Source organism: Anoplolepis gracilipes, chromosome 6 (assembly GCF_047496725.1).
Source record: "Anoplolepis gracilipes chromosome 6, ASM4749672v1, whole genome shotgun sequence".
NCBI lineage: Eukaryota > Metazoa > Arthropoda > Insecta > Hymenoptera > Formicidae > Anoplolepis > Anoplolepis gracilipes.
In genome coordinates this window covers 10,855,206-10,882,576 of record NC_132975.1, presented here as the reverse complement: position 1 = coordinate 10,882,576, position 27,371 = coordinate 10,855,206, and the positions used below count along the sequence as shown (strand labels likewise).

Below are 27,371 nucleotides of genomic sequence, written 5' to 3'. Positions count from 1 at the left end.
TTATATAATTGAAATATATTGTATTTCTACTGTATTATTTTATTAAAAATGTAATGATTCTGTTGATTGTACTGTCCTTTACACGAAAGCTTGCTACTTAAACAAAACGTTTCGCGGTTTCAGGTAGATTTCGAGTCGACACAATTGACCTCGTGGTAGCTTATCGGTCTCATAACGGGTCGTCGGCGTCGATGACAAAGTTTTCGAGGTTACATTAGCATTCGTTCTCCCGCTGACGGTGGATGGTGACGGCGGCGGCGGATGCCTGGACTCGTGTGTAAACTCCAGTGCCCGGAGGGCTTGCTTTGTTACAGGCTGCGAGACCTCTGATACCGTGGCATACTTCATCGTCGAGTATTTCGAATACTCTTGGCATGAAGTTACACGCCTGGCCCGGGGAAGACCACATTCTCTGGTTCCGGGGCCGCGGGCTTAACTCTGCGCAGTCTTAAACCCCGCTGCTAAACGCTCCAGCGGATTCGCTCAGGCATCTTCTTCGAAATGTCCGAGTCCGTGCACGATCTTCGGGTTTCTCTCTCGTCGCGTTAAATTCTTCGCGACGCAACGAAAAGGCCAACAGAAATAAAAGGGGTGTATGCGCATACGCAATGTCCTTCTCGAATTCCTTCGCATTCCTCGCTGTGCATTTCCAGCGAACCTCGAATTATTTAGACGAAAAATTGCAAAGCGAGGAGATTCGTGACGTTACAAAGTTAGATATAAACTATATTATATAGATATCAGAGTTGAAAATATAGAATGATACCAATTGGTCCAAATTTTTTATTACATTATTTATAACTTATACATGTGTGTTTTTTGTCTTTTTATATTATTATTTATTATTGTTATTCTCTTTCTGTTTTTTATACGTGTATTTTTCTACATTGCAAAATTATAATGCTATATTTCGAGAAAAGATTCAAACAATTTTTGAGTTTTAATGGTTCTTAATATCTTTGACATAAAATCTCTGTCCAAGCATTGCAAAGCACTTATGAATTTATCACAAATTATAAATTATACAATTTAAACTCATCGTGAAAAAAAATTACGCGACAGAGGAAATAGAGAGCAATAGTTACACATATTAAATTCATTCTAAATTGATGAAAAAATTCATAGATAATAAAAATGTAGGAAAATCTGATAGTCTCTCGTGTATTTTAATTTTTCGATATAAGAAAAATAGAGTGTGTACCGAGACTTAACCGCGAATAAGTTATTTGTTGTCGATGAAGCTAGACATTAATCGATTTTTTGTGCTTTGATATTGAAGGACTGCCTGGTTTTTCGACTCTTGCGGAATTTATCGAAACGGATGCGATCGCGAAGGGCAAGGCAATATATCACTGCCGCATCTCCTCGTTTTAGAGTGCGCAGTTACTCTCCTCGCATCTTTCTGCATTCGACAACTGTCAATCGACGCATCGCGACGTAGATTTGTAGTACTTTGACGGATTTTTCGCGCGGACGGACCCGTCAGCGCATGACGCGACACTTCACTGATTGCAAACAGGATCGCCGTCATTGTCGGACAAAAGGCGAGTTCGCGTGTTGATGATTACGCTTTCGTGGTTTTTATTTATGAGTTTTGTCAATATGTTTTTCCTATATATAATATATTATAATAAAATAGGTCTGTAGCATCAAATGTCTTAGAAAATATTTGCTAAACAAATTAATCCAAAAGAGTTATTTTGTTTGTCAATTAAACTCAAAGATGAGATTTAATTCTAAAAATATTTTTGAAATTAAAAATTTATATCCATTTAAAATATTAAAATCTTTCTCGCAATAGACTTTTTTCTTATATTTTTTATAATTTTTGATATTTGTTTTAAAAATATGATACATTAACATCTTGCAAATATTAAAAGGATGATTTATTTTTTTCCATAAATAAAAATAAAATATTATTCATAACTTATAATATTTTATAAATTTAAACAGGAAAATATATATAAAAAATATGTAGCTAATAACTATATGTGCTTTATCATCTTGCTGGCATATATTAAGAATCTGCAAAATTTTCTGTTGAGATTTTATTGAGACTCCTTATCACTTGTATACAAAACACGGATTGCTTTTTGATCTTTCTTCGAAAAATAAGACTCTCGTGAAGCGCTGATGCGACATTTATCTCCGGACGTCGTGCCGAGCTTGCCGAAGTCCGATAAGCTGCCAATGAGACAACGTTCTTCATGGTCGAGCGAATTGTCATTGCGAATTAAGCTAGAACGCGGTCAGAGTTTACTCGCTCCGTTGACTCACGCAAACTTGTCCCGCGTTCTCCGTAACACCAAATACTCCGAAACCTGTAGTGTCGGACACCTGCATCTCTCTATCCTGGATCTAATCATGAATCCGTTTAATTTTCTCATAATGCACGACCGAAAATAACATGTTACACCTGACATTTCAAAAATTCGTCGTATCATTCAGAAATTTCTTTCGCTTTTAATTTCAATTTAGAATAGAATTTTTTTCTTAATATAATTCTGATAAAATGAAATTTTCCTTTTTAAGTCATCGTAATGTGATATTCGAATTATTAGGATTTTGGATTTTAATATTGTAAGGGTACACACATTATAATCGAAATCGTTAATCACAGTTGTGCCGAGCTAATCATCGTTTGCGTCTACTAGCGTCGCGCTGATATCCGTTTCACTTACGGCAACGTGCGTTCGATCATGGGACGATGTAAGATTCCCGGCGTGATTTAGCCAACGGAATGCACGTTGATGTATGCAAAGGGCTCGGCGGATAGGCGCGCGGTATTACCGCGTGATCCGCTTGCGTAAATATCGCGCTCCGGGATAGAGTACACCTATGCTACGAGGCGTTGTGCGACCGTGTTTGTTTGTGCATGCGAGCACATATATATATATATATATATATATATATATATATCTATATATATACACCTCTATACATACGCGGCGCATATATCTTGAACGAGGTTGTAATTCTTTCAGCCGCGGCGGCATAAACTGGTGGAAAGAGGTGGGATAGGATGAGAGGAGAGAAGGGAGGAGGTCGCGCAATTGTACTGTAAATCTCGAAGTTCGTCGCTGACGCTAATTCGAAGTTTGGCGCAGTTGCTGCAGAGCTCTACGGTCGCCACGCACAGAAATACACACGCATATATACACATTCGCGTGCATATACGTGCACACAACAGACGCAAACATGTCCCGTAGCCGTTCGCATAAACCCTCCGGCACACATTCGAGCACAAGCGGGGTGCATAGCAGTTGGTGCGATCGTTGCGGGAAACGGTTGGGAACTGGTCGCGCGAGCAGAAGGATGGAGAGAGAAACGAGCGAGGGTGTGGAAAGTCGTCCCTTTGAAGGGAGTTTGAGCCAAGTCGGTATATAAGCGTTTCTCTTCGGCTGCGAATAATTGCCGCGGATGATGGCATCGAGGATAGAGTAGCAACGGCGTCGTTGTTGTAAAGAGGGAAGAGATGATACCGGGGAATTCGGATACTACATTGCATCGAAACTCGTAGATTTTGCGAGCGGCAATAAAGCCTTGGCTCGTGCGGTCTTTACCATTTTGACTGACAGCTTGTCGTCCATCGGATTGTTGTAGTAATTAAATGACTACGTCTATGTGTGACATTGAGAAGTGATTATGCATAAAATGATAAAATTAGATTTTTATCAATCAGACGATAGTGATTTTTAAAAACAGTATACTTGTAATAAATCATGCTACGCACGATAAGATAATGCAAGATTATATGGCCAGAACGATTGTAGTTGTCATAAAAGATAATGAATTTGCAGCATCATAATTACATAACATATATTCTGCAAATATAATATTTTTTGCAAAGTTTTAACTCTTGACGGCTTTTAACTCTTTTATCTTTAATTAATTTTAGATCGTAGGCTATTGATTATTAATTTGAAGCTCAATTTTATCTAAGACTTTTTGGTTATTTAAATTAAAAGAACTGTGTGGACTTTATGTAAATATTAAAAATTAATATATGTGTATTGATATTTACTATGTGTATATTATTATTATTATTATTATTAATATTAAATTAAGAAATAATATTTTCAAAATTAAACAATGACACAAAAATTGTATCTATGTTGGGGGAAGAACGGATTATTTGAAATCAGTGTAAAAAAATTATTCGAAAAAAACTTTTTTATCAAAAAACGCTAAATATTCGCAGATTTGTGTTTTCAACGAAAAAACGATGGTAACAAATGTAAGGCAAACTTGTATATGATATATAAGAAAACAATGATAAATATTAATTTTTGACAATTCACGTTATAATACAAATAAATATAAATAAAGAGCAATGCAACTTGTAGGTTAATGAAGTTAGCGAGTGATGATTCCAAACTGAGAACAAACTGCGGTAATCTACGAATACTGAATTTTTAATCGACGCGGTTCCACAATTTCGCGCGTTTGTTTGCGGTAGAATATGAACGAAAAGCGGGAAACGAGGGAATCAAACGTCGGGAACGAGTAAAGGTGAAGGAGCGAGGTTGGTGGAATAACGGGCCAGCAGAACGGATTACGTGGATGGAACAATGCCGCAAATGTCGCGGGAAAAACGAGGAAAAAAGCGCCCGGACGATAAAATGACAGCGCGCACTTCGCGAATTTACTTGCGGTTTCTACTTCACGCTTTGTTTTACTGACATGGACGAGATGTCGTAGTGCGAGTTTATTAGATATATTATTGAGAAAACACGTGTACGAGTTTAAATGTCTATTCTTATTTTATTTAATTTTTATTTTATCGATAAAAGTATCTCGCAATTATTTATTTGTAATTATTATTAAGATTTTGAACAATTCTGATAAGAGAGATATAATTAAATATTGCATAAAATTTTGGATGTTATAAATACGAAATGTACTTCTCTTTCTTCTCTCTCTTTATTCTCTTTTTTTAAATATATTTATATAGGTATTATATATACTATAAGTATAAATAAATGTTGCTTTCCTAGATTTTTGGTTTTAATAATTTAGAACTAATATAATAGAGATTTTAATGCATTTCTTCAGTTTTTGTTTGGAGCATAATAGCATGTTAAAAGAAAGAAATAGTATGCAAAGCAAGTAGAAATATTTGCTATTTAAAGGACCAGAAATATAAATTGTAAGTAAATAAAATATTATCGCATTTTAATTGTCATTGAAGGGCATATTATTTTAGTCATAAATAATGATAAAGATGTAATTAAAGTAGTAAATTATAATATTTAAGTTATTTGTTTACTATACTTCTTATTGCAATGAGAACTATGTTAATCCTATTATCTTTGTGCTTCTATTGTCTTTACCCTATCATCTTCTGATAATAATTATTCATCACCTAATAGTTTTCTCTCAAAAGAAATTACGTTTTAACTTATACCTCTCGAGCATTCAAATACCGTATTATTTCCAATCGATTTTGTCATTGATTAATCGGTGTATCTTTCAATTTTGTTATGACAGCCTGCCTAAGACACAAATTAAAAATTGTTATTTATCTTGTCGCACGACACGTGCCGCGATTTTGATCGAAATTATTCGATGGATTAAATGGATTCTTGTCATCCATTAAGATCGATCTTGAGTTACCTCTGGACTGCTAACACTTATACGGTCTGCGTCCAGAACAGACTAGCTAAGATGTGCGAGGGCCAAAAGGGCACGAAGGGTAGAAAGGGAGAAAATTTTCTTGCAAGACACTCTATAGATGGCCCGGGCGAGGTAGGAGGACGAAAAGGAGGGATAATTGAATACAACTTGATCGAGCCGCGCGTTTCCACCCCATTAAATCGGGCTTAAGCTCGTAAGAGTGGGAGACCGTCGAGAAGAGAGAGAGCGAGGGTGGCAGGAGAGAACCACGAGGGTGCGAGAAGAAGGGTGATCGCGATGGAGGATGGATGAGAGAGCGAGAGAGCGAGAGAGCGAGTGTGCCAACCCTCTCCTGAGCCGCCGTCGCTTCAACGGGAAGGCGAGAGAATGTTTACTGCTGCCCCAGCTGGGGGCCAATCGGTATAGCCGTTCTCCGTTCGCCGCCACCCTTCCGTCTACTCGCTTCGGCAGAGGGGACGCGATATAGCACCGTACAATAGAAACGTCGACGGCAATAGCTAGCTAGGCCCGACGTCGTTATACAGCTGGATTATATTCCTCGCTTACCCTCCCGACCCTCCTGTTTCCTCTACTTTTGCCCTTCCCCTTTCCCCCCCATGCACCTTCCGCCGTTATGCCGCTAATCAAATTAACTCGCTTCGAATTTTAAAGACGCCAACCCCCCGAGCCACCCGAGCTGAGTCGTTTGCCCGCCAATTCGCCACAGCCGCGTTCTCTTTCTCTCTCTTTCTCTTTGGTTCCACTCGGTCACTCGGTTATATTCCACCCCTTTGAAGTACGGAAGTCTGTAGAGTAGTTTCCATCAGCTTCTCTCTTTCTCTTCCCCCGCTTTCTCTTTCACCGCTGTCTTTCATGCTCACCTCGTCAACGTCGCATAAATCGTTCGCGCCTTAGCGCCGAGCTCTCTCGCGAGCTTCATCGATTACCAGTTCTCTATCGTGACGCCTGATTACCGCCGGATCTTCGCATCGCGACACTTTTGTCGGCGTCATTACGCTGCACGTTCGTTGCGTTAAAAATTAACTGTAAAGCAAGAAGCCAAGACGCATTTGAGAAAAGCATGTGAAAGATTGAAATACATATTAAGAGCATATAGAACGTAATGTTTCTTGTCGGAAGAGCTATCTTTTATTTTTTATTATATTCTTTTAATGGAAAAATATGTTACATTACTATCCATTTAGCTGTTATTTAACTGATATTTTAACATTTTGTGTGTATGTGTGTGTAGAATGGTTTAATTAATTGAGAACTCTTTTAATAATAAATTAATATTGGAAGAATGGAATTTTTGATATAGAAATGTATTGTACTTTACATATAGACTTTTGTATATTTGATTGTTCTATAAATTAATTAATCTTTCAATTGGACAGAGTTAATTAATTATTACTATTTTTTAATAACATATAAAACAGCTTTTTAATGTTAAAGGTACAGAATTTTGTTTATTTTTTATTTTGTTTAAACAAACTACTTTTTAAACGATTCAATAATTTCTTTTTCTCTCTCTTTCTTGTATACATATAATATACAATTATCATTATCAATAATTAAGAAAAGAATTGTATGTGCAACTTGAGTAAATATTTAAAAACATAAAACAGTTATTTCGATGTAAATTATGTATTTAGTTCCAAAATACACATTAAGTACACAAATTTTTGCTAATTCCAAAAATTTTATGTACATGCATACATATATGTCGATTAAAGCCAGTCGTGTTATTTTTTGATACGCGATTGTAACTGTCACCGGTCACCGGTCGAGATCGGTCATCGGTCGTTGGATTTCATATCGACGAACGTCATTGCAACATTCGTATCTATGTCGTGCAGCCTATTTTGTTGCAAGAGATTACACTTCCTGCGACATCGTGATAGGTACGAATCATAATGTCACACGTTTTTTCATTCTGAATATATAATAGATACGAATATATAAAAGTGAAATAACATTGAAGCTCCAAAAACATTTATATTATTTTTATTTGAAGTATATAATTTATTTTATAGTTTTGGCATAAATTTATTGTATAGATTTTTTTATATAAAAATATTTAATTATGAAAGGGATGAATGTTTAGAATTTACAATTTCTCTAAGATTTAGTTAGGGTTCTTAGAATTTTATTATTATTTTATTTAAAAAATAATAATCTTTGAGGGAGATAATATTAAAGAATTATTTCTCCCATTTGTGGAAATGTACCTGGAATTACATTGAAAATAGACATTTATTTAAAAGTAGAAATTGCACATGACCGGTTTTAAGATGATCGAATGAAATTACTGTTTTTATGGAGAGCTTATCCTTCTATCGTTTCGCGTGAAGCTCGAGGGCACTTTTGGATTGTGTTTAACGCGATTTATATTGACGAGGGCGGAATTCGCAGGGCGTTATATCGCGACGGAAAACGATAGAATGATCGATGAATGGAAGTATTTGGGTCGCGACGAGTGCGTCGGTGAGTCGTTGCATTTTTGAAAAGGATCTCGCGCTTAATCCATGCGGAAAGAGGAATATGCAGAGTACGAAAAGGGGAGCAACATTTTTTTCTCGAGATAACAGGACAGGTCTATATATAATAAATTATAATTTATATTATTTGCAACAATTAAAGACTAATATATTATTATTAATACATTATCCATTTGAATTTTTATTCATAAAATATAAAAACTACAATTTATTAAATAAAAAACAGAAAGAGAGAGACGATAGGAGATATAATAGACAGAGAAAAAGAGAGAAAACTTTAATCCTTATAATCCATTTAATAATAGAAATTTCCTACAAATATTGATTGTCAATTAAAAAAAAAATTCAAAGATTATAAAATTATATTATAAAATTCCTAATAAATCAATTATAATTAATTAATTAATTAATAATAGTTAATCGCAATAATAGCAAGAAAAAGTTGCAGTGTACAAGTATAAATAGTATAGTACAAATTATATATAGCATAAGTATAAAATAAATGATGCACACGTAATAAGGGAAAAGAGAAAAGAATTGCAATCTATGCGAAAATGATGCATACAGTCAATTTTATAATCATTGAAATACGTCGGTAACAGCCAAGGAAATGTATTTAAGTATGCATTACGAGTCACACGAACAATCCCACTGGATTACGCCCAGTACTCCATCGGCGGAAATGCGAGCCGCGACGTCCATTACGCCGTCATATTCCGCGACGAACACTTATACACTGCAAGTCCGGTCGACCGATATCGATGATGACGTGCATCGAAGTTAAAACCATTCGTTTGAATTATGCATCTCGCTTAATGCAGGTAAAATTGTCAGAGATGATGTATTGTATAGGCGCGAGATTTGCGCGATACGTGACAAAATTAGTAGATTGCAATGTACTACTTTTTTTCTGGATATCCTGAAAGTATAATGTGAAGAAAGAATACATCTTATTTTCACGAATATAATAAATTTTTGCTAAAAACTTTTGAAATTATTCTTCTTTTTATTTCATGTAAAAAGTGTGACTATATCACACTCACATTTTAATAATAAATATTTTTAAAAATGTGTTAGAGAAGAGAGAGAGAGAGAGAGAATATTATTGTCTCTTGCTGTTTTTATTGTTTTTTCTTGGAAATATTTTAATTTTAAAAATTGCCACGTATTTCTGTGAAATAATTTTTTTAGTAATAACATTCTTCCTTTCTATTATAGAAAGATGTTGCATGCGTATGGATTATAACTCTTGAAGAACTCGTGCAGAATCGATCGTTAGCGAATTACTGAACGACGCGTTTGAGTTTACACATGCAGCTGACAAGTTCACTAAATCGACGAACGCGTAACATCCGGTACGCTTATAATTAACGTTAATGCGGCGATTAGATGTGTCGCATTTGCGCATTACAGTTCGGCAATTCCAACACGATCGTTATTACGGCATTATCGCTGCTCGTTCGATTTGGAAATCAACGCTTTTTCGCGACAACTCGCGCATAAGAGAGTCTGAGATTTTACGGGGATTCTGTTTTGCAGAGTAGCGATCCGTATCACTAATCAAGTCCTTTCAATTCTCGACGAAGCAATTGATGCTTCGCCTTAACCGAGATCCTCCGTCTTTCCTCCTTTCGTCTCTCGATTCTGATACTCGTTGAGAACTGAAGGTTCCTTGATTTACCTTCGAGCGTAGCTCGTCAAAGAGCGTTTGTTCCGGAGCGTCGGCTGCTCTAATGATTCTTAATATCGCACCCACGTTTATGAAGGATTACACGGATCCGCTGCTTTGCTTTATCTGAGAAATATCAGGTTATTGGTATAATGATGGTTCGAAATATGATGATTAATAGTTGCTGGTTACAAACGGTTACTATGTTGAGCTAATAGTTTCCAATCTTTTCCGAGAGAAGAATTACGCATTATTTAGCAGAAGAAAATTCCGACTATATTACACAATTGGAATTTATTATTTAATTTCTACTAAAGTATATAAAATATATAAAATAAATACATTGATCTAAGATTTTATTGAATTATGAAAAAAATTATTTTTATGTTCTAAAAATAATTTTTTAATACGATCTTTTCTCTTGGCCTCGAATAAAGGAAATTTTTCGATAAAGTTTTCTCTTCAAATTCTATCGCAACAATTTCCGAAAACTCTCGTATTAGTATATTTTCCTAAGATCTCGTTGGCATTTGAGGTTAAACAACACATCAAAAAGAGAGATTTCGACTAAAATCGGTAATCGGGAACGCTAATAAAAGTGGCGGTCGACCATTAACTCGTCCTGGAGAATCGCTGGCTTTGCCATCAATGGTTGTCGGCCTTGAAGGACCAGAGACAGATAAAGATAATGTGAGAGAGAGAGAGAGAGAGAGAGAGAGAGAGAGAGAGAGAGAGAGAGAGAGAGATAAAGAGAGAAGAACAGAGAAACAGTGGTGCTTGAGCATTCTGATCCGCGTACATATACAACTTTGAAGGGGTTGGATTAGTGCAGGGAATCTAAAGGCTTTGGCGAGATCGGTTGGACTCGTGTTTAAACAAGTGGGGGAGAAGCAGGGAATCGCGTTGCCAGGCTGAGTCGACTCCTTGGGTGAGATTAGCTTAGTTACAGATAACTAAGTCGAGATTCGCGGAGGTGGGTGATACCGAATAGAACAGAGAAGTGGACGTGAGTAGACGAGAGAAGAAGAGAAAAAGAGAGAAAGAGAGAAAGAGAGAGAAAGAGAGAGAGAGAGAGAGAGAGAGAGAGAGAGAGAGAGAGAGAGAGAAAGAGAAAGAAAGAGAAAGAGGGAGAAGAACGACGAAGGAAAATCCCGTAAAGCCGGGAAAGGAAGGAGAAGCTTCATTGTCTGTGCACACGCGCATCTTGGTAAGAAGTTTGATTATCTTTCCGGTCGCTGCAGAAGGCAAAGTGGCGGCAGCCGGGGCGAATGGAAGGATATTGTGATCTCTCGCAGACATACGGTTTTCTTGCTAAAACAACCTCCCGCGATATTATACGCAGCTGCAGAGACGGTGTCACCGTCATCGTCGTCGTCGCCGTCGTCGCGAGAACGACGGTACCGAGGAGTAGCTAGAAGGGGAGGAGGAATGTGGACTAACAGACACACAGACCTCTGAACCAGGGGATCCCTATGCCCGCTCGGAGTTAATTGCCTTGCCAATGTAGGATTAGTTGGATGAGGAACAGGAACTTACTGGCCTTGCCTGCGGCCGCTTAACCCTCGACCGACGACGAAATTCGACGATGAAATTCGTTGCGTGTGTCATAACGTATTTTTTTGCTCTTTCTTTTTTTCCCCGTTTATAGCTCACAGTGCGACATGTATATTGTCCCTTAAGAGATTAAGAGATTGGAATCACTTGTGCCCGCTATAAAACTCTTAATTTTATCTTTCCTTTTGCTTTACATTTTTGTGCAAAATAAACATTATTTTCTTTTCGCGATTTTTGTTTCTGACACTTGTAATTATTCTATGAATTATTTTAATGTTATATTTAAATTTTATGTCCTCTTCTCTCTCGATTAAATTTCTTTTTCCTCTATTCCATTTTCTCTCTTATTTCTTTTCCTTTCTTTCTTCCTTCCTTTTTAGTTGACTGTTTCTTCGACGACAGGCGAATTCCTTTCTTCCCTTCATCTCATCTCTGTCCAATGTTCGCGGAGTACGTTGATCCTCCTGTCGAGATGGCAGCGTCATTCCGATGGCGGCGACCTCCTGAGATCGAGCATCCTGGATTCCGGCAGGACCGTCGATGCTGATAAATGGGATCGCTCGACGCCCAAGTCGTCCTTGACTGCTAAACCAGCTGGAAGTGCGGTGGCTTTGGCCTCTCCGCCGAAGTGCGGTCATCAATGATGACATTGCGCGCCCCGTATCTACACTGCATACATATCTAAATCCATGCATCCTTATTCGTAATCCTCCTCGATAATCCTTTCTCGATAAAGCGACGTAGCACACTCCCCGTTGCACTTAATATTGAGACTCGTATGCATGCATGATTTATGAATTTTTATACGTTGCTTTTTTGAGTACGCGATGGACTTTTTCTTTTCATATATTTACAAAGTCAATATCGCTGACCTGCATTAATCTTTTCGTAAATAACCGATATTTGCGTAATATCCTATAATATTATATATACAATAATTTTGGTTAAAATAACGTTCTAGATCTCAAATACTAGTCAATGCTCCAAAGTTTACGTTTAAAACGTATCTCTAATAAAATACAAATCTCGAATTGCATCGTCGAACGTTCTTCTGACGTCACTTTTGTGAAAGACTGATAGAGTATCGAGCTGTCCATAAACGATCGTCCGTCTTACGGAGTCGCGTTGCGGGTAACATTGGGGTTCAAAGCGGACGATCCGTCTCGAGAGTGTCGGGCTGTTTCCTCGCAGCAGAACGGGTGCCCTACGTATATATACTTTGGGATGCGTTCCAATTTCTCTCGAGTGCCCTCACATTGCGCGAGCGTGCGCTGCGCTACTCAACACTCGGAGAACCTCGGCGGCTGATTGGCTCTGAGAGAGATGCACTCGAGGATCGGCATCGAGGCCTCCGACGCGTCCGACGATCGACCGAAGAACAATTAATCGCCGCAATCGGATAGGATCGCGCATACGATTCGATTGACCGACCGAGAATTTTATTCGCACATGTTTCACGGCGAGAGCAATTCTTGACGCGTCTCATTCGTATAATTTATTATTTAGTAAGTAAAAAGCTTTAACTTTGATTGACAATACTTATTCAAGTATATAAAACAGTTTTTATTCTAACGTTAAATTTTAAATATAAATATTTTCTGATATATCTTTCTTTCTCACTAGATATCTTTTTTTTTTTTTTTTTTTTTTTTTTAAGAAAAATAATAAAACATGCTAGATATTAATAAATACAATTATTTAATAATTACAATAATAATATTTATTGATTATATCGTTGATAAATGAAAAGAAAGAGTATATATATCCTAAAAACTCTTATCAATCTTTGAAAAAATACAAAGGAGTATTACGTTGCATTATACAGGCAGTATATTTACGAACTATTGATTTTAAACAAGACACGCGAAAATTCGCGTTGAGAATATTCATTAGTATTATCTTGAATGGTTTAAGTACATATCGTGAGCTTCTTATTTGTATCCTGACATATAATTCAGCAAGAGATGACAAAAAGACTGCACGTCGCTGTGGAAGATCGACGATGCATCGTCCGAGGCAGTTGAGTAAATCAGTACACGATTGCGATACGGATTGCTCTTCTGCAACAATCTAGGTAGATTCGCCGTGGCTATTAATAATCCTGCGATCTGATTTGCGCGATTAATTATTAGTCTTGCGGTGTGCGAAAACGTTTTCGCAGGATATTATAGTTGCATAATTAATATTGCGCACAGATTTAACTTCTTTCGTTATTATCAGCAAGATGTGAATGAAAGACAACGTTTTCATTAAACTCTTACTTAATTCAGGTTCGTATATAGCATAAATAACAAAATAGTTTTATAATTCTACGTTCAATTCTATTTTTTCACAACTTTTATTTGTAAATCCGATTTAGTCATTATTGTGGCGTCAAGGGATATTATTGAAAGAATTAATTATGAAGCAAATTGGGCATGGATTCACCCGTAATCAAGCTTCAACAAATTTAACGACCTCAATATCCATTAATGCGGAATAACTAAGCTATAAATGACTTGATTGTAAATATGATTTTAGTGCGCTTTTTTTCTTATTGTTAGATCAATTTTGAATCATCTCTGCGCTCTTTTCTGAATCTTTGTGTTAAAATTAATAATATTATTTCAGCTATTATAAATACAACGTAGATATACTATTTCATTTCACCGAACGATGGAAATCTATATCTGTAGAACTTTGAAAAATTCTACCGAACAAAAATACGAGTATAAAAAGAAAGAATTAATTACGATTAATTACATCCAATTAAGTCGCGTCTGATCAGTGAAATAGATTTGGTCGACTGGCGAGAATCATAAAAAGCACGAAATGGCTATTGTCGACAATCCCAATGTGAGGGGGTGTTAGGAGGGTCGTGTTGTGTTGTGTTCCAAACGTGAGGTCGGATACGGGTGGGTGGTCGACTAGGCTCTGTGCTGACGTTGAAAGATGGTGGTGCTCCTTCTCTCTGTCCGCTGCTTCCAGCATGATATAGCACCATCCGAACGCGCTGATAGATCCAATTTACGGGCCGCCTTTAGCGCACCGCCGCCGCACCGATCCGTACTCGAAACTCGCACTTCATCGGCACACTAGGAAGACAATTTTTAACTTTGCGAATCTTCTGCTCGAGTGACGGCGTAGCGAATCGAATTTTCTTCTTCCTGAAGGTCTTCAGGAATGTGGAACAGTAGTGAAAGTGAAGGGCCTAAAGCGGAAAATAGAAGCGGCTCTCTGCGGCAGGATATAATCGGATTTTCTTTTTACTCAAATTTTTGGGAAATACGTAGAAAGGACTTACATATATGTATGACTATAACATTTTTTAGCGATGAAAAATCAAACTTCAGATATAATTATACGTGAAATCTTTTGGCTGTACATACATAAATAATTTTGCATGATAAAGTGTATAAATCACTATCATAATAGTTCTGAATAAAATTGAAGATTAGGTATACAAGACAATGTTTTTTTAAACATGGCACTCTTGAATTCTCTTTTCGGATGTAAGAAGTTTTTAGACATGACTTTTTTTTAACCATTTCGTAGATTCAACAGAGCTGTAACTCAAGGATTGTACGAGAGAACTTAGGCGAACTTGAGAAATAGGCAAACTTGATACTAGTCACTTTACAGGAAAATAGATTTTATCGTCATACAAGATATTTCAATCCTTAGATGTATTTTCTCTTTAAGTTGTTAGGTAAAGTTTATGTTAACTTAGAGTAAATGTAGCTTAAAAGATTGGATTTAGAACCAAAATGTATAGCGCACTTAATTTAAATGTATCTATTCTTTTTTAAATTTCAATAAATAATATTTATATATATAATAAACATAGTAGATTTTAGTATTTTTTTACTGATTATATATATACTATTTATTTATTTAAAAGGAGAAAGCTTGAGAAAGCTTTAGCAATTGAAATATTTCGAGATAAGAGTTTCTCGGGACAAGTTGGATTTATAATTATTATGCAATCTTCGGATGAGAAATAGTAAACTTTCGAACTTTATATATAATAGCGTCTTTTACCCATTAAGTAAGTAAATGCCGTGATATTTGATTTCATATATTGTGAGATAAATATATTCATTTCAATAAGTCAACACGAAACGCTTTCGTCCGGAGGTTTATCCGCAAGATTCAATTAACGTCGAGAAAGAGCGTGAAATCGTACTGTAGGCACCATTTCAAAAGGTTATTATTCCACCTTTTCATTCATCTCTTTCATTCACTTTGAGGATACTTCTGTTCAAACGGCGCTTTGAGAATAGTTTTCTATTCTTAACAGATATTAAAGAAAAAATGATAACATATATAACTGATAGTTCACACATACGTACAAATGTTAAATAAATAATTATATTAATAATAACAATTTTTACATGATTTATATAACGATATTTTTATTTTTAAAAATTCATCGAATTTTCTCATGTATGTTAATTTTTTTTTTAATCAGAATCATTTAAGGAACAATAGGCTTTTTGCTTTATCAGAATTTTGTATCAATTGTAATTTTTCTTTAGTTCGTTTATGATTTCCCGATTGTTATCTCTGTTCGCGCGCGATTTTGGTGACCATCTGACTCAATTCGACTTTTTCTATTTCGCTCCACTTTACGACAAAAAACGCAGAACACATCTGTCGCTTGTCGAAATTGTCAAGTCCACGAGGACAAAGAAGATTACCGAAGAAAGCGGTATTGAGAGAAAGCGTAGGATCGAGGCCTTTTTTATTTCATCCTAGTCGATCAGAACATATATTTCAAGAGTCTTCACTAAGCTGCAAGGTGAAGCAGTTCCTAGTTGCTTTATTGCATTTTTGCTTACCCGTATTCTAGATATTATTTTTGCCGGTAACAATGAAAGAAAAGTATTGATAGATTTTGTGTGTATGGGTATGTAAATATGTATGGATAAAGTAAAATTTACATGTTAAGATATTCTTTGCAATATCAATTGTTTCATTGTCTATTCGATAGATTCTATTCGAACAATGAAACTTTTATTTGCAATAAAATGCTTGAAAAATACAAGTCGAAAATGTGAAAAATATTCATCAGACGATTGATATTAAGAAAAATTGCAGAATTAAAAGCTTTTTCGATCGCGAATAGGTTTAACCGACTATCTCATCAAGCAGCTGCAGATCGTGTGAAGCCAGCTGACCCGCTACGATTAATGGCGAACTTAATTATTGAATCCCCGATCCCGAATCGCGGCGGCGATGGCACGTATCGTTTCGATTAAATACATACGCATACATACCGGGTGTTTTGAAAGCAATATACCACATATTTGTGGCTGGCTTGAAGACGAAGTGGGATCAAGGGTTATATCAAAGTTCAAAAGTTTGCAAAAGAGGGTCAGCAAATTATCCATATATTTTAGCCTTAGGACGCAAGACGGTTCTCCGCAAAGTTTCGCTTTATCAAATTTTACTCTCGCACTCTAGCTTTCCAGCACTGATCAGTGACCAATCGATATGTCACCTTCCTGAAACTTGAACACTCGAGTTACTGAGTTAAATTGGATGTCAATATGTTCAATCACATATCGATTAAACATCATCAATGTATAATAATATAACTGTTCAGTCTTTTGAAAAAAGTGACTTACACAAAATGTATTATAATACATATATCAATATGTTGAAAAAAAAAAAAATATTAATCAAGATGTTGCTTTTTAAAATATTTTAGAAATTTATGCAATATATATTTTGTGCTTGAATGAACTTTTTATGAAATGCGTAGAATTTATGAAATAAAACTGTTCAATTAGAGAGTGTGTGTGTGTGTGTGTGTGAGAGAGAGAGAGAGAGAGATAGAGATATGCAGATTGTATGATATAGATACGATACTTTCAATCCACCCAATACACGCACTCGTGCCAGATGCGCATTAGCGCTGTGCATAAATACGAGGAGTGGAATGCATATTATATACGTATACATATAGATAGAGGAGAGAAAGGGAGGAAGAGGGTTCTGTACAAATGGGGGGACAAACGTGCGTGGGATGTACTTGACGTATTGCTCGAGTGATCGGATATCGATTAGGCCGAAACCCACGGTCAGTCCACAACACTCTCCGCGAGTCGTAACTTGCACTCGAATGCTATTCCACTAATTACCAAGGCGACAGGACCTACTGCGGTTGGCACTTCTGACGGCGCGGATCCTGACGGTCTCGCGCATATGACTGAACAGCTTGAAGATTATCGGACACGAGTGCGTGTTATGGTTAATGGCCGTAGGCTAGCTTAATCGCCACGCATTCTCTCATTACGACTCCCTAATAGGATTAACATGATGTGCGAATTTGCACGTTTATTGTTTAACAAGAGAAATGTACTTGAAGGAAATTCGAATTTTACCTAAAAGAACCTTACGCACACATACACATGCAAAAGAATGACTTAAAATTACATAAAATCAATATGAGACACAAAATATGTTTTTCTAATAAGAAAAGAATACCATAGTTTTTTAGCATAGTTTCCATTTTAAGATTAGTTTATATTGTATAAATTTTATATTTTAATTATCGCAAAAATAGAGGGAGTGGAAATTGTTTGCCTTTTTAATAAATTAAAGATATTTACATAAAAGTATAATATTTTTACAGACAAATATTTTCGAAAGAGATAAAGATTTTCAATATATCTTTAATTAAAAATGTCACTATAAAATATTTTATTTTATATTAAAAACTTTCAATATATACATATATAATAAAAAATAAAAGTTTTAATTTTTGTTGCTGTCATACTTTTGAAGTTTTACGCAGATATTGTTTTATTTATTAACTTTACTTGTACGCTATATTAGTTACAATAAAAATTGAAAAAAAGATAAAGTGTACATGACGCATTATATATTCTATTCGATCAAGTTAAAAATAGGCCAGAATGTCTAATCAGAATTAAAAATTCAGGGAGACGGCGATACTCATAACTAGTTATAACATTGTTTTTTATTAACGACATAAGGGGATAGCGAAGAAGCATGACTGGTAATACTAATTAAGGTATAGTGTTTAAATCCTAACTCCTCTCTTCTCTTCTCTGCCCCTCTCTCTCTCTCTCTCTCTCTCTCTCTCTCTCTCTCTCTCTTTCTCCGAAGCAACTTCTTAACTATGTAAACTATCCACTACATGATTAAGACATCTCTCGATAATCCAACCAATCTCCTCGGCAACCCTTCGAACTTTATCGCCATATAACGCGTATACGCAAGCAGTTACATTCTCGTAAGTGTAACAAATAGACATAGCTCTATTCAGGCGATTTTGGAAACAAAGGCTTTAATAATCCGCAGATTTTTGAATGCAAACATCTCAGAATAGTTCTGGAGAACTTTGGAAATTTTAGAAATCAAAGATTTACGCAAAGTTAGTTTTAAGACCTTCCCCCGAAATGATTAAGGTCTGATCTATACGCGTTGATGTTGCACAATCAACAAAACTATTATCATCCCGGCAATACTGAATAGTAGCGTCAGCAGATGTTTATCAAATATATTGCTTGAATAAACCTGGTTAACATGCATCGTGAAAGGCGTCCTCCTGGATCGTCTTCCTTGACTATCAAGAATATGAAGATCTATACAAACACACACACATGCACAAGAAAGCCAATTTATTCGCCAATCAAAGTGTCTGTCCATATATTCAAATGACGGTATATTCGAAAATATAGCCGGTTCAATAACTTATATATATATAATTACTTTAATAATTAATATAAGATATATAAAGTTTCAGTTCTCTAAACTTTTTATATAACTTATTTTGTAAAGGAAAAATGTTTCCTTTACAAAAGGGAATCGTTGCCCTTTGAAATATCGAAGATATCACAAACCATCCCCCGTACTTTTGAAGGGGACGGCTCACGCTGTGAATTATAAGAGGTATTTATATTGAAACATCGTTAAATGGGATTACGTGACTTGTGATTACTTCTGAACACGTTCGGATTACTCGGACCCTTACAGTAAGATTTCCGAAGCCACTCCACCGTGCCGATGGAGCTCTTAGAATCGTGATCCTCGTAGGCGGATAGTTCCTTGCTGAGGGTTGCAAGTCGTGCGGGAGATTAGAGACATTGCGTTAGCTTTCCTTGGCACGTGAAAGCGTCCTTAGTCGCGAAATCGATGTTTATCGGACGTCTGCTACGCCGTCTGTAATTGAATAAAGCTTATATGTTCGGATCGTATCCAAGCAAATAGTTTGCTCGCTGTGTCATGTGAGAATATTGGCTATGGCTTTATTCGGAACGCATTGTAAACGATAGATTTAGTAATACCGAAACCGTATAGATATAAAAATTCTCGTAGTAAAGAAACAGTATTGAGATATGATTAAGAAATAGAGAATATAGTTATACACAATTAAATGTATCAGCAAGAACATAAAATAATAATCATTTTTGTGATATATTAACACGTGATCGCATTAATATATTTAAATTAATAGAAAAATTATAAAAGAAAATATATGTAGAAAAATGTTTTTACAATAAAATATATATATATATATATATATATATATATATATATATATAAATATATGTATATATATATATATTCCTGTTTTATAATATATGTTGCATTTACTATTTTTTTCCATACAATAGAAGAATAATTATAATTTAATATATATGTACTGTATAAAGAAAATAGTATATAATATATATTATAAAACAGGGATATCTTATTCTTATAATCAAGATTTTATTTTTCTCATCTTTGTCTATAAAATGATTTATTATTTTATGTATTAAATTGAAATTGTTTCCTACCCTTTTGACGTGAAACGAAATCGAGAGCTATTGATGTTTGTTGTTTGATTGCCGTTGAACCCATTAAGAAAATATTCGAGATTGACACTTTATCTATGTTACGTTTTATACCTCGTGTGCTATATTAATCTATAATTTTGCTTCTTTTTAAATCTCTAAGTGAAAAACTGTTCGTTTATTGCCTGTACAAAATAGAAGTACTCAACATCATAAAATTCTTATGTAAATAAATCTTATAAAAAATCCTGTAAAAATTTAGAATTCATAAACATAAAAAATAAAAGTTGAAAATAAAAGCAAATTTTCGACTTGAAGTATTAGCCTTAGCCAGATGGTATTTTCTCTCTCTCTCTCTCTCTCTCTCTCTCTCTCTCTCTCTCTCTTTCCTTTAAGAATGTTTGTCTGGACAATATCAAAAGCTAAACACACGAAAGGAGAAGCGAGGAAGTGTTATGCGCGAGAAAACTGACAAAGATGCGTTCCGTCCCGCGCCTCCGGAACGGGAGCGGCTGTGTTTGTCGAGTTAAGTGACACTAATTGAAAGTTCAATGCCGGCATATTGATTGCAACTGCGGGGGTTGACACACAATATCGTGCAAACATGCGCCGGTAATTCAATCTCTGCCCACCGTCGAGTTTAATTCATCCGTCGCATCGGTTGGCTATCGAGTGTCCAACGCTGTCCGTGTTCACAGCATCAGCCACAATTGTCCGACGAAAGCGAACTGGTTTTGCGTGCTGCGCTATCATGCGAGTTACTGAATAATCTGAATGAGAGTGCGCTTTCGTTTGTAGTCTATAGAAAGGATATAGTCAGTGAAGGGCGAGTGTCAGAATGTACCGCGTAAGCGGTTTAATGGATTCTTTGCAATAAAATAAAATTCTTTTCCACATCAAAATCGAAAAGTTATTACCGTTAATTACCATTATCTGCAGATGCATTATTTATATTATGTATATATGTATAATTCTACTCCACTTAAAAAAATGACATTTTGTGGATCGTGCTTTTTGTCGAAAAGAGATCTGAGAAGTAGCTTAAAACGAAGCCGGACGATAGGGAATAAACTCGAGAAAATCGTGTAGCTATATTCGCGAATGCATAGAACGACGCTTGTCATGCGGGAGGCGATGCATTCTGGGGAAATGCAATCCACGTCGGTTCGAGGACACCGGAAGTATTCGCCTCTTGGCTATTCCATGAGTTTTCCTATGGCAAGTTTATCGCGGCACCCAGAGAAAGTATATTTATATTAGTTGTATATTGTATGATTATCATATATTTGTTACTGCTTATTGGCCTACAAAATTATGCTTTATTTTTCTGGAATAAAATATATATATATTATATGTGTAACATTGAAAGAGTTATAAAAAGAAAGATAAATGTTACTATATGAAAAGTTCAATTATTTTAGAGAAAAAAAATAATTTATTTGTTTAAAAAAATACACAAAGAACTTATATATTTATTTTTTAATTTTTTATTTTAATATTTATTCTTTTTGTTATTCTCTCTGATTTGAAAATACATGGAATATTGTACAAATATATATTATAATATTTGAGAAACAAACATACAATACATATATCTTATGCAAAGATTATAGATAGAGATTTCACATTGGAAATTCATTGAAAGATTCACGCGCATATTATTTTAATGATGTGATCATTATAAAAGAACCGGAGAGATTTATTTTTTTTCTTTTTCTGTCTCTTCTTTTCGAAAATATAATATAATCGCTCGAATCGTTAGAAATCTCGCTCAGGAGTACTAAAACAACTATATTATTCTCCTCTACGATAGCGTTGCAATAATCGCGAGAGGAGCCACAAAGCGAATTGCTATCGCTCTTACATCGAACGGGTCGAAATTAAAACCACTAAATGTAATCAAATTCCTGCAATATACAAACGTGTTACGTATGCACCTTCGATGTCTGATGCGAATTCGGGCAATTTTTTTCGCTAGGCTTTAAATCACGAGCGAAGCCTTTCCCGAATTTTTGCGCAGAGAATGCGAGGAGCACAATAGCAGAGTAGAGAGAAGAACGGATGTGGATACACACAAAGACACAGACACTCTATGATGATGATGGAGGGCGAGGCGAGGCGAGGCGAGGCGAGGCGAGGCGAGGCGAGGCGAGGCAAGGAAGGAACAGAAAGGAAGGGCAATATAAGCAGTTAGCTCGCAGCTGTTTGCACAAACGCTTCCAACGCTTCGTCCTTTGACAACAGGGCTACAAATAGCGTCCGCGGATCGCGGGGATATATTTCCCTGTACTCTCTTTCTCTTTCTGTCTCTCATTCATCCATCTATCCATTTATCTATCCATCTATCTATCTCTTTCCTCTTCCTCTTTACTCCGAAGCGTATACAGGATCTGTTGGTATCGGAATCAATGTGGTGTCAGTGGTCCTTTTTAATTTCCTGAGTAGAAACAGATAAAGGATTTTGTGATCCTCGATTATCTCTCTCACAGTCTGTTCATTTCTTCTTTGACACGCTCTCCTCCCTTGTCGTGGTTTCTCTTTTGCGTTTGTTATTCTTCTCTGTTTTTACGCTCTTCCGTTCTTTTTGTACTTGTAATTCTTTCCTAGAAAGATGGAATGCCGGCAATACTTTTGACGGCTAACTTGTATTAATTTATTAAACTAGTTTATGATTATTTGTTACGATGTGCGCGATTAATAATGTATGCGTATGCTGGAAGTTTTCAAGACATAGCTTTAATTTTTGTATGAATAAAACAATATTAATTGTATTTTATTAATTTTAATAAAAAGTAATAAAAAATGCTTTATTAATTAATAAAGCTTCTTGATTTTTTTAAATCTTTAATTTAATCTATAAATTTTTGCACTTAATTTACAAGCTCAAATACATTACTATATTTCTAAATCGTTGTAAATTACTCCTTCTTTCATTATTTAAACGTTTCAATTAAAAGTTTTAACATTTTTTTTTCTAAAGTATTTAAAATATAAACTTTTAAAAATTAATACAGATCAACTTGAAAAATATTTTAATATAACATTTTGCAATTTTACATATTATTAATTATATATCATTCTTCATATATGATATAACAATTTATAATATTTAATATTTAAATTATATTTGTATTTTCTTGATATACTTAATTTGTGACGATAATCATTATTTTTACAATCATTATTTTTCCTGTTTTTCTATACAATCATAATTGTAAAAACCAAGTATAAAATGCGTATTTTTTTTTCGTCGAGACTTTATGAACATTCCGGTATAGAAGTCTCGGCGAAAATTCGGTGCCGAACGAGTTTGGTTCGAAATTTCGAGCATCGATCCGCGAGATGAGGAACGCGTTGGCAATCGGCGAGGGGAGAGAGGAGCGATGGACTCGCAGCTTTCAATAAAGCTTTTGGAAGGTCTCCGTGCGGCCCTTTCCGCGTGCAATGAGGAATACAGAAATTTCCCCGGAGGTACCTGCTGGGGAATCTGCGTGCATCGTGCTTGGTCGATCAATTTCGAGGCATATTCGGATAAAGCGCGAAATCGAGATTTACTCGAGAAAAAGGAAGAGAGAAGCGAGAGAGAAAGAGAGAGAGAGAGAGAGAGAGAGAGAGGGAGAGAAAGCGGGTAAAACCAGTGATTTAGTCAGAAATAGCGGACCAAGATAAAAAGAATTTCGAAGGGGATGTGAGACATACAACGATTGATCTCCACAAAGTTGCGAAGAAAGATCAAACAAGGAAAACTTCGATACTGCTGATCAATCTCGAGTCGTTTTTTCCATGACGCATGAGGACAAGATATTTCTTTACCCTCTAAGATCTCTGTCTTAACCTTCTTTTGCATTATGCAAGCTTTTATTAGCTTATTTTTAGAGAATAAAGCAAGAATTATCAAAAATATCCAAAAAGCAAACGTCATAAAAAATCGAAAAGACAACTTTTTAATATTACTTTTAAATTTTAATTTAATATACAATTAAAGTATTATCCAAATATCTGTACTATTTTCGTTTATCACTAAAGTAAGAGAGAATCTATGTAACATATATATACTATTCTATGAAAAGGTTAAATTACAGAAAATTAGTACCATTTGCAAGCTAATCATGGGTTAATGCTTTTCCAGTTGTTTCCATCGATTAGCCTTTCCGATTATCCGGTCCGATAACAAGATCGATTATCGCGATTATGACCGTGCGATCATCGAAAATAGGAGACGTGGAGGATCGCCATTATGTCCAGATGTAGACAAGTTAGACGGAGGACATAAAACTATCTGAAGTCCATTTCTCGGGAACTTAGTTAACCGCCTCTCTTGGAAGTTTCAACGGCCTTTCGCGCGCCCCCGTGGAAGTAATCTTCCGGCCGTTTCTACTATTCCGCCCAATAAAGTTCGCACCCCAGTTTTGAATTTAGTTGGATAGTTTCGTGTTGGGCGCGGATCAAAAAGCGCGCGAGAGAGCACGTTTCGGGGCTCGCGGGACTCGAGCGAAACAATATAAAGTCTCGCGTCGAGAGAAATACGGAAGAAACTCTCGGGAGAAATCTTTCTCTTGTATCGACGGCTAAATGCGCAAAAGTTGGTAAAAACCCGTCGCGTTCGATATCGCAGCCGTTCCTGGGATTAGCTTGAATGCCTTTAAAATATTCACCATATATTATTCAATCGCAAATGTTCGATTTAAAGCTGCCTTAATTTTAGCAAACTTTACTAATCGCAGCACAGAGATTGTACGGAGACTGTAAAGCAAAAATGCAATTTGCTGTCTGCAATTTCTGCATGGAAAATTCTTTAGAATTCGTCCGGCTATTATCAGCATCTTCGTAGATGTAGTGAGAATTCGGTTGAATGCCCAGACGAGCATTTCACCTGAGTTCGAAGGATAAGGCGTCCTTTTGCAAATGTCGCAGAATGCATAACGCCAAGATGTATTTCTTTTTACTTTACAGCCGTAGGTTTTCCGCGATACCATTCTCCATGTGTCCATATGCTCGTTCACCGTAAACAGGTCGATGCATATGCATACACGTGTGTCTGCATCTCGTTTCCTTCGATACTGCCGTCTGCCCTTTCTGCAATTCACTCGCGAAGGGAGAGGGATCTCTCTCTCTCTCTTTTTTTTTTTTTTTTTTTAAGAGAATACCAATAATAGTTATATAAATTTGACATTATAAATTTTACATTTTGAACTCAATGCGCAATTTTGCAAATTATAATACAAATTTGTAATCAAAACGTTTAGCTATTGAATCGTTTAATGTTTGATATTTTAACCGATATATCAAGTTTTAATTATATATTTTTTTTTAATATTACATATATTACAGTATTTTGAAAGGGATTATTTTTATTTGCAAATATATATGCATATTGCCATACATTTTATATATGGCAATAAAACTTTTTTTTTTTTAATTTACGTCATCAACTACATTACGTTATGCCATCAATATGTCGTTTATGGATAAATATTTCTTATGCTTTTGTGCATTAGGAAAATATAATACCCGTTGGTTATAAATTATGTTAAATCAAAATATTCTTCGCGCCGTAGAATGGTGAGTGGTTGAATCCCATTTACATTGCGTTTTCATATTCCCCATTAATCATAGTACGGCCAACCATGATGGATCGTTTTCTCCGTAAGCATGTACTCATGCACTCTTACACTATATCGTATTACTGTACATATAACAAATATAGTAACATCGTAGAAAATTCTATGTGCGTTCTATGAATTCCATTTCCCCTTTCTAATGGTCCTTCTAAAAAAAGTAAAAAAATCGATAATTTCTTTAAATTATAGTTCCTTTAAATTATAATTAGTTATAACATTGCTTTTAGCGTTGTTTAAAATTTCAAAATAATCTCTTTTAAATTTTATATTTTATTTTCTTTTAATTATTTATTAATATATCGAATATACTTCAACTTTTTCTATTTTGAAAATAAAAATCATATTTATATAATTATATCAAATAATATCTTTTTTTATGAATCTTGGTATAAATAAAAAAATTTAATCAATAAGAGTTAATCGCTTTGACATTTAAAATCTCTGCGATCTAAAATGATCGTTTTATTCGCACCGGAAGTACGGATAATCCTCTCATAACTCATTGCTACAGATTCGGCGCAATTTCAGCAAAATGTAGAGTAGTAACAAACTCGCATAAAAATATAACATGTACATGCAGAATGTATAAAAAATAGCACACTTTACCATTAATGTTTAATCTAAAGATTTTCAATTTATAAAAATTTCAAGTTAAAAGCATATAAAATTAATTATAAAGATTAAAATAACTTATTCATATACACATATTTATAAGAGAAACTTAGTAACTAGATGCAACTATTTCAATTTGTATTCGCTTTAAATTTAAAAATTATGAATTGTTGGAGTAATAAATGTTTTTTATTACGAAGAGGAAAAATGCAGAAAAAATATATACACAATTTCTGAAATACTCAGAGTATGTATATGGAGCTTTTTCGAATATATATGCATACGAGCGTGTGTAACACATATGATCGCTAAGAAAAAAGGTGAACGGAGAGGTCCGCGTCTTGCCTCGTGCAAGGCGAATATCGCGACGGGGCTTTTATCGTATAAAGTGCGGAGAGAACTGAATTAACGTGCGCTAGACAGCCGTCGCGTCGTGGAAAGTTCGGTAAAGAGAGTGAACCGGAGTAATCTCGTGTAAGGAAAATCTCGGCGGCGAAATGAAAGATGCATGACGCTCTTCTGCGTAAACGACGTAACGATAAGCATTAATTCTCGAGCACGATCCTCTTATTTTATAAACGCGTCTCGATTACAATCATATGTGACGTCTATTTCAGTAACGTGCATAAAAATTCATCTTTTATGCTCAAAGCTCCATGTAAAGATTGCGAAGAAAGATCGAGGAATGTGACAAAGATTACTCTGGATTTATATGTATTTATTTGTATATCTATAATATATATATTTTATAAAAATGTTGAAACTTAAAAAACTTTGAAAAAAATAGGATTCAAAAAATTAACACACTATAAATTTAAATTAAAACTAATAATAATTATTATTATTATTTATGTGGAATATATAAATAATATATATATATATATATATATATATATATATATATATATTATAAATTATAATTTATTATTTATGTGGAAACATTTAAAATGAATAGATGTTTAGTGAAAATTCTCGATATTATCAATATTATATTATTCACTTTTACTAC

At 35.1% G+C, this 27,371-nt stretch overlaps 1 protein-coding gene across 2 annotated transcripts in view; it reads right to left on the bottom strand.

Annotated features, from left to right (window-relative positions):
- The window catches only part of LOC140666465 (luciferin 4-monooxygenase), a 100,787-nt gene that overhangs the window by 18,726 nt on the left and 54,690 nt on the right, over window positions 1–27,371 (bottom strand). Inside the window, exon 2 of one of the 2 annotated variants that reach the window (XM_072893674.1) lies at window positions 19,325–19,512. The exons of the other annotated variant lie outside the window; for it this stretch is intronic. The gene's annotated coding sequence lies outside the window, so the exon portion shown is untranslated. The remainder of the gene's footprint in view (window positions 1–19,324; window positions 19,513–27,371) is intronic. 2 annotated transcript variants of the gene reach the window in all.